Genomic DNA, 9805 nt, shown 5'->3' with positions numbered 1-9805 from the left:
ATTTTTTTTGTCTTGACTCACCTATTACATATTGAGGGGCGGAGCCTTAGGTGTTCACCAGGGTGGGGCAACCCACGTCACTGGGTTGTGACCCTGTATGTGTGGCAGGGGTCTGAAAGGGAACAATGGCACTTGCTCTACTCTCTGCTGGATTTTAGCCATTTCCACTGCTTCCTCCAAGAAAACTGGGCCCTTCTGGTGCTGATTCCTGTGTATGTGGGTTTGTGTACATTCTAGGACCCCATGGGTCTCTCCAACAAACTCTCCAGTGAGGCTGGGAATCTCTCCCTGTGCCTCAACCCCCGCAGGTGTTTTCAATTGGTGTTTTAAGGCTTTATTTCCCCACACTGGGACCCTGGGTTGCACAGTCTGTCTTGCTCCGCAGTTTCACCTGGTTTATCTGCACACAAATATGAGACTTCCAGGTCCACCAGCCACTTTGTGTGCATCACCCCTCCACAATCCAGTACCTCGCTGGGTCAGCCTGCTGCCACCTGTGCGCTCGGGGTCTGCCAGCCAGCGCTTTGTCGCTGCTTTGCCAAGAGTCCTCTCCACCCAGTCACATGACTCCACCCCTTGCACTGGTCTGGATAAATGTTTCTTCTTTAACTCCTTGATTGTCAGACTTCCATACAATTCAATTTTCTGTCAGTACTGGTTGTTTTTTTGTTTCTAAATTTTTGTTGTCCTTCTTTTGTTGTGCGAGGAGGCACAGTGTGTCTACCTATGCCTCCATCTTGGCCAGAAGTCCCCCTTATTGGAGATTCTTAATGCATACAAGCAGATTAAAGACTGGAAGAAGTTCTGCCTGGTGCCCTACCACCTCCACCAGCCTTCAGGAACCCCTGTATCAGCCAGAAAGCACCTCTGTTGTTTTAAGCCAGTAAAATACTGGATTGGTTGTTAATGAACCATAATGAAGGCCATCTTAATTAATATGCTTAATTTGAAGTATGAACCTCAAAGAAACTTGAAATTTTCAGAGAAGAGCCTTGATGTGCTATCAAGAGCAAGGAAGTTAATATTTCCTGTTCCAGGCTTAAAGTTACCAGCTGTGTGGGAGAGAAAAGAGAGAAATTATATCTTCAGAAGGTCAGGAAAGAGAGATGCTATAGAGAATTTGGGTCAACATATGGGTATTTGAAAGAGGTAGCTAAATTGGCTCAGAATAGAGGGGTACTTGGACAACGAGTAAGAGATGTTCTGGGAGACTTGCAGTAATCAACAATACAGGGCAGAGGTCACCAAACTTTCCCTCTATAGGACAGCTAGTAAGTATTTTAGACATTATGGGTCAAGAGTCAAAGTTAAAGGTGTATGGGTGCTTATGTAACCATTTTAAATATAATTATTAAAATATGTTTTTAAACATTCTTAGCTCTCAGGACATACAAAGTCAGAAGGTGGGATGTAGTTTGCTGATTCCTGATTTAGAGCACAACAGATGAGGTCCTCCTTGGTTTTCAAGAATGTCACTGTAATCAGTATATAATTACTGCTAAGCATGCTCCCACTAGGCTGTTTCTGCGTCTGTGCCTGTAACATCCACTCCCACCTCCATTAACTATTACTGCCAACTCCACAATAACAATAGATGATTACTATTATTCCTTCAACATTATCATTCCAAGTACTGCTTTTTCTATGCTTTCTGTGTAGAATCATTAGCTTGTTTATGGTTTACCATAATCCTGTGAAGCTGGTGGTATTATTTTCATCGAAGAGCTGAGAAAACTTTGACTTAGAAAAATTAAATTCTGGTCTGGAGCCAGAAAGTTGGGACCCTGAGACCATCTTCATGTGCTGGTCTCCACTGCCAGTGGCAGTGGTCTGCTCGAGCAACTAGAACCAGAGCACAGAGATGCAGAACATTTTTAGCAAATTGGGATTGCATCTAGCTCTTTGAAACAGGGACTCACATGAGGCTTCTGGGGCCAGTGCCCAAAAAGCCCAATGTTTATAATTTCAAAACCACATATGATGAAATGTACAATGGTCTCCTAAGGAAAGATGAAGAACTCTTACCAACACAATGGCATTTTACACATGTTGAACAGAAAAAAGCAAATGAAGCCACAGACAGAGGAGTTGCAGAACTGCAAACATCTGTTCAACTTGATCCTCACCTGCAAAGAGATGGAAGACCTGAATTCCAGTGAGTAGAAGACCTACCCACCAGTGCACGTGACCAACATGGACATCTAGGACAACCAAGAAGAGGCTACCCTGAAGGTATCCCTCACCTGTGAGCTCCACCAGTGCATCCAGCACAGGAGGACTGGAGAATGAGATGGAATCACTGCTGAAGTTCAAGGAAAAGAGCAACCATATCTTCCTGCACATGTCTGCTTCTACTGAGTGGCCAGTGCCCTGAAGCCACCTTCTTGTTCCTCCTCTTGTTAATACTTGTCACTTCCTGTCCCCTGTTTTGACTCTAAGGGCTGCTGCCTATGGATGGCCACCTCTACACTGCAGATTGAGTTGAGAAGACAGATATGAGTGCAGACCCACAACGATCAAGTTTAGTATCCCACTCTTACTTACAAGTGTGATATTGATTATAAAGTTTTTCTTCAGCTGTGCAGAAGCTTTTAATTTTGATGAGGTCCCATTTGTTTATTCTTTCCTTTATGTCCCTTGCTCTAGGGGACAAGTCAGTAAAAAAGTTTCTGCGTGAAATATCTGACATTTTCCTACCTATGTTCTCTTCTAGGACTTTAATGGTGTCACATTCTATATTTAAGTCTTTTATCCACCTTGAATTTATTTTTGTATATGGTGTAAGTTGGTGCTCAAGTTTCAGTTTTTTGCATGTGGCTGTCCAGTTCTCCCAACACCATTTGTTGAAGAGGCTATTTTTATTCCATTTTATGTTGCTGTCTCCTTTGTCAAATACTAATTGACCATAGAGACTTGGGTTTATTTCTGGGCTCTCTGTTCTGTTCCATTGGTCTATGTGCCTGTTTTTATGCCAGTACCAGGCTGTTTTGATCACAGTAGCCTTGTAGTATAGGTTAGTGTCACGCACAGCTAAAGAAAACAGTATTGAAATTAAAAGAGAACCAACTGTATGGGAAAACGTATTTGCCAATGATACCTCAGACAAGGGTTTAATCTCCAAATATATAAAGAACTTACAAGACTGCACTCTAAGAAGACAAGGAATCCAATTAAAAAATGGACAAAGGACTTGAACAGACACTTCTCCAGGGAGGACATCCAGAAGATCCAAAGACACATGAAATGATGTTCAATATCGCAGCTATTAGACAGATGCAAATTAAAACCACAATGAGATACCACTTCACACCAGTCAGAATGGCCATCATAAACAAAGCAACAAACAACAAGTGTTGGAGAGGTTGTGGAGAAAAGGGGTCCCTAGTGCACTATTGGTGGGACTGCAGACTGGTACAACCACTATGGAAAGCAGTATGGAACTTCCTCAGAAAACTAAAAATGGATCTGCCTTTTGACCCTGCAATTCCACTGCTGGGACTCTATCCTAAGAATACTTAAACACCAATCCAAAAGAACCTATGCATCCCAATGTTCATAGCAGCACAATTTACAATAGCTAGATTCTGGAAGCAACCAAGATGCCCATCAGTAAATGAATGGATCAAAAAACTATGGTACATCTACACAACGGAATTCTATGCAGCAGAAAGAAAGAAGGAGCTCCTACCCTTTGCAACAGCTTGGATGGAGCTGGAAAGCATTATGCTAAGGGAAACAAGCCAGGCAGTAAAAGACAAATACCATATGATCTCACCTTTGACAGGAACCTAAACAACAAAACAAAGAAACAAGCAAAATGTAACCAAAGACACTGAAATAGAGGACAGGCTGACAGTGACCACAGGAGAGAGAAAGGGGAATTTCAGGGGGCATTGGGAAGGGTTCACGGGAACAAACTTAAAGGACACATGGACAAAAACTAGGGGGAGGGTGGTAATGGGAGGGAAGTGGGGAGGGTTGGAAGGCGGGGCTGGATTGGGAGTAAAAGGGAGAAAACTGTATTTGAACAATGATTAAAATAAAATTAAAAAAAGGTTTTTTTTTAACCAACACAGAAAAACACCATTTATAGTTCATTATCACCCAAAGTATATTTCTTTCACAGTGCATTCCTTCCCTTCCCCCATATGGCTAGAATATAGAAACACCTATTGGGAAAGAACCTGCAATCATTCAATGAACAGATGCTGCTGGTCAGAAACAAAGGAAAATTATATTCCTCCCATACTTGTGTTGTGGGTACCAATACAAACAACGTTCCCCTTTCCACAAAATGTCACACCTAAAATTTATATTGTGTTACTCATTAATACAGTTCCTCCTTTACAAGACATTAGTATGTTTTAACTTCCCCTGTTCAGAAGGAATACTGGTAGCAAGATAGACAAGCTATATAATTTGCTCTAAATGTTATAAATCCTGTGACTATTGATATGTTGAAGTGTTCTTCTGCCCTTCCCTTTTCTGGCCTAGGTTATGATTCCCCGCAAATTGGTTGACACTGGGCCTGGAATAGCTGCCCTTATGTTAGTTTGATCTTATGAAGTCAGTACTTGAGGTTTTAAATATTTAAAGTCAATGAACAGTTTGAGAAGAAGAGAACTGATCAAATGAGAGGTATGTGACCTCAATTTCTTCAATGTATTTGAAGTTGACTTTGATTTCCTAAAGGAAAATAAAAAAGATTGAAACTAAAATAGAAAAGTGTACTTTTGTTGTAGCCAGATAATGTGTTCAAGCTGCCTGACCTGTCTCAGAGAAAAGAAAAGCCAATTGAATAATATGATGAGGCCTATTGAAGAGGACTAGTTGGACAGATAAGACACAACAGAATAACAATAATAGGATAGGATAACCTCTGTTAACATTTGCTGTGCATTCACTTTACATGCAGTTAAAAACAACAACAGCAATGGAATAATACTATTTATATTTTTGCAACTTGATTATCCTCTTAGACATTATTTTTGGGACATTTTTTAATTTGTAAGCATCTTTATTAAACATTTGTGATAAAAAATTACATAGTGTTACATGGTGTGAATGTAATTTATATCTATATCTACATCTAAGTAAACTCCTTTTTAATATATAGGCTATTTACAATTTTTATGTGTTAGCATTTCCATTATATGTTAGTATTTGCAGCCATTTATGGTTTTTTTCTTAGAACAATTTCCTACAGATTGAATTTCTTATTAGAGCTTAAAAGTCAACAGTTCTCTTATGATACATGTAATCACCAAACCATAATTATTGAAAATAAGAAGCTCCTTGAATTTTAAGGAAGTATTTCAAAAAGTTTTTTTAATCTGGTTTACTTGGGTGGGAGTTAGGGGACAGGATAGCATTGGAATGAGAGATGGTAATAGGTGAATTTCCCAGATAAGAGATACTTTATTTTCTAAGTTCTGATATTCTCTAAAACATTCACAGATTTAGAGTTATCAGGACAAACACTGAGCTTCTTTCAACTATTCTAATTGTTCTATATATTCTGTATATAACACATTGCATGTGATAAGAATACACACATATGATACCATATCATCTCAATAAGTTGTGATTAATAGTTAGTGTGTATGGCAAGTGGCAACTTTTCTTCTCTGGATGCTTAGGTTTGCTTTAACAGTATACATGGAAATAATTTTATCAAATGATAATATAGCTAATTAATGACATATCTGTTTCTAGACACTCTATTGCTATATTCTCCAATGTCCATTGGAGTTTTAGCCCCATAAACAAATCATCAGCTTTTAAAATTAAATGGTTTCAAGTGACAGGTATAAGTAATTTTGATGAAGTATGTGGATGGAAAGTGTAGTCTTTTATAAAGTAATTGATAAAATAGAAAAGTTACATGTATACTGAATTTTTAAAAGCTCAGTATTATGCTGTAAAATATAGCATATTTTAAATGTACTAATGAAAATTACTTTTTAAAGAATTATTTAATAATTATTTTAAGTAATTATTAGATGTTTTCTCAGATCTAATACAGTACCAACATTCTTTGAAATCAAAAAATAGTTCCACATACAGAGGACTCTGGGATTTCCCAGATCATGTTCCAGTAAGTGACAATTCTGTGCAGCTCATGGTGCTATCTTAGAGAGCCAAAAGGGACAATCATTTCATTTTTATTATGGGTATTTCCAGGCTGATGGGATTTCATAAATTCTGAGACTTGAAAGATGGACAAGTTAATAAAGTAATGAACATTCGTTTGAAAAACTTTTAAAGACTGGTCTCTAAGAATAAAAGTGAAGAGACATCGAAAAGGTTGATCACAAGGTCTGAAGTTAATTAATTTATCTTTCTACCATTTGGGGGTCAAATCCCAGACATTTAATGAAAGATACTGTATAAATTATTAAGCCATAGAACAGAAGAGGTCTTAGAAACTAGTTAGCCCAAGTCTCCCATTTTATAGATGATGAAGCTGAGATGCAGGGACTTCCTAAAACACATTGGTGGGTTGTGATGGGCCTGGTATTAGATCCAAGGTCTCCTGTTTCTCAGTCCCAGGCCCTTTCCTCATGTTGGCTTTATTGTGAGACACATACCCAACTGTGCAAATAAATACTGGATTTGTACCTGCACTGAAGGGTCATATGGGTTGATTCCTCTTGATGTTTGAGTGAATAAGCTATATTAACGACCTTGTCTCTTCAACCCAGGTGTTATTCTGTGAAGGAAGAGACTGCCTTATTTAATCCCCTCTTGTCTTCAAGTCTCATTTGCTTTTTATCTGTCTGACAGCCAATTTTTGTTAGGGGCATTTTTAGGCCTTTCTTGTAATGGAATTTATATGTCCTTCCTTCACATTCCTTTTCTTTTTGTCTGTTCCTACACATTCATTGGATATTTCACTTGCTGAGATATTTTATTTGTAGCCTATCACTTGATTTTATTTTTTTTTCAGTCTCAAGCTTATTTTGAGTAATGTATTTTTTTAATCCTCTTTTCTCCCAGGGAAACAAAGAGGAAATACAAGACAGAGGGGGAAAACATCCTTTTTGCAAAGAGTGAAAGCTAATCTCAGTTTAGGTGGCACTGTCTTCTTTTATTCATCTTCTTTACTTTTGTAAAAAAAAATTAGAATAAGTGAAGAATATTCTCCTGAATTCCAGGTTATACCTAAATCCTCAGACATTTTCCATTTACTAACAGGCTCATTAATAGTTTTTTACTCACTTAAAAATATTACATAAGGAGCTAGTCAAAATAAATCAAGAACTAAAGTTAAGAGAAATTTTTACTAATAAATGTACCCCTTTTATTGTCAATACTGTAAAAAAATGTGTGACTATAATTTGAAGCTTATTAAAAAAACCATAATGATATATTCATAATAAAGCTTTCTTTTAAATAAATCATATTAAGAAACTGGCTGACTGTCTTAATATTTTGTTGCCCAAGGTATGTTTGGAAGTAATTTCTGAGCCACACAAGGACAGTAGTTCCATTGCTTTATGATGGCATCCTATTTTCTGACTCTGAGTCCCCATCATTATTTAAATGACTTTGACAAGAAGATAACTTTCAAATTACATTGGAATATTTATAAAAATCAAATATACATCAATATACAAATCAATATACAGAATGGAATAAAGGTTTGCACTCAGTGATGGTCTGTAATGAACTTCTGTAAATGATTTTTTATATGTCTAAAGATATATATTAGCTTGTGCACATACCTTCACCACAGCAGATGTCTGTGGGACCATGTCTTTGGGATCAAATGCACATTTTGCCAACCATCAGTTTAAGTTCATTTCTGAGATGGTGTAAAATAGATGAAAATCTTCTCTTATACATTGTTCTATCCATCTTTTAGATAGATAATGTTACCTTGTATCATCTTGTATATTTCTATCTCTAAAGTTACTTTTTTCAATAATTTACAAAGTTCTAAATAAATAGAATTTATTCATAATTTTTAAGGCTTGCCTCACAAATTGTTACCACCTTATCTTCAAACTCAATATCAATCTCAATCAGTGTTTTCAGGATCTTTCTCTCCATGTCTTTCTCCCAACCTCTATCTCCTCACCCTTTGCACTCATTCCTTCCACCTCTTGGGTTATCTAGGTGCTTCTGCATGAAGCCCATCTCTTAACACTAAGGATCTACTACTTCAGATTTAACTTACTCAAATCAGTTACTTAAACCACAGACCTTAGAATTCTTTCCTTGAATTCTCTTCTTTTCTCATACCTTGAATCCAATCCATCAGTAAATTCTGTGGGTTCTGCCTTCAGGTTCTTCTACTGCAATCACACTGATATAAGCTATCATATTTCTCATTTAGATTATTGCAATTACTTCCTAACTAGTTTGCTTGCTTCTACATTTACCTCTAGCATTAGTAGTGAGGCTAGAATGAACCTTTTTGAGTGACAGTCAGATCATGCCATGGCTTTTCTTCAGACTTGCCAGTGACCTCTTATACCACACTCAGAGGAAAGGTCCTTGCAATGGCTTCTGTGTCCATTGTTGATATGCCTCCCCAGTATTTCACTAATTGTATCTCCCATCATTCTTGCCTGATTGGATTCCCTGCTTTTTCTTGAACATGTCAAACATTGTCTTGCCTTAGATCTTTCCCACCTACTATTTTCTCTCATTGGAATGGTCTTACTCCAAGTGTGTACATGGCTGCTGGGACATTTTCCTGAGGAGCTGTTCAGTTGCCACTTTATCAACTCACAGAGAATTATGATACCGCTGCTGTTCTTCTGCCCCTGGGTGACCACCTACTTAAAATAGCATCACCCTCTGCTGCACTCCCTGTTCCTTTCCACTTTGCTTTCTTTATCTCCCCTAGAGATTTATTATCTGGATATATCTGTTTATTCATTCATGGTCTGTCTTATGCCTCCAAGAATGTAAACCCCATGAGAGCAAAAACTTGCACTTAACACATACAAAGTGTTTAAAAAAATATTTGTTGAAAGAATAAAAATGAATGAAAGAAAAGATGTTAGTAACGTGTTTAAAAACATAATCATTGGTGTAACAAATGCTCACATAAGGTTATGCTACTGCTGCTGCTCTGCTGCCCCTTGAATTTGCATCTTGGCTTAATGAATGATAGAGCAAGCCCTGAACCCTCCTCTTAGGGGAAGATATGCACAGTGGCACAGACTGTCCCTTCTTTCAGGATATCTTGATAGCATAAGCACTTGTTCATCTGGGCTCATAAGGTATTTTTTTATCACAAGACTTTTGTTAGATATTTTATCTCTGTGATGTATAGCGCATTTTACTAAGCCATTGATTAAAATCAACAAAGATAGAGCCTCTGACCTTGCTGTCTTGTACTGCTGAAATCAGATCAGGAAATCAATAAAACCAAAAGAAAATAAATCTTTAAAATCCATTTGAAGTCAGCAACTTCAAGGAGAAACTTGAGTTTCTGGAATAAGGATATTTATTATTATTGTCAGATGAGTAACTGCTTTTTTTATTTCACATCTTTCTTTCAAACGTATCAGACATGGGAGATTTTCACTTCATGTATCCCGGCAGTTAAAGAGTTAAAGATCTATTAACTAAAATTGAAAATTTCCAACTCTCTTGACCTTTGAGAACATGTTATGTTTGTAAGAAACAGTGGGAGTGGGGCTTGGTAATCAGGAGGGAAGCCAGTATCTAAAGATAGAAATGATAGAAGAAAAGTTTGACATGTAATTTTAAAACCTCTGGTTTGACATGTAATTTTAAAACCTCTATTAGGTTTGACACCTAATAATAAAACCTCTGAATTGATTTA

General features: G+C 37.3%; 1 pseudogene; it reads left to right on the top strand.

Annotated features, from left to right (window-relative positions):
* The first annotated feature begins 1798 nt into the window (after positions 1-1798).
* LOC123810305 lies at positions 1799-2374 on the top strand (annotated as a pseudogene).
* Positions 2375-9805: the final 7431 nt, after the last annotated feature.

Source organism: Phyllostomus hastatus, unplaced genomic scaffold (assembly GCF_019186645.2).
Source record: "Phyllostomus hastatus isolate PE091 unplaced genomic scaffold, TTU_PhHast_1.1 phas_scaffold_60, whole genome shotgun sequence".
Taxonomy (NCBI): Eukaryota; Metazoa; Chordata; class Mammalia; order Chiroptera; family Phyllostomidae; genus Phyllostomus; species Phyllostomus hastatus.
This window is presented reverse-complemented; position numbering and strand designations above follow the sequence as displayed.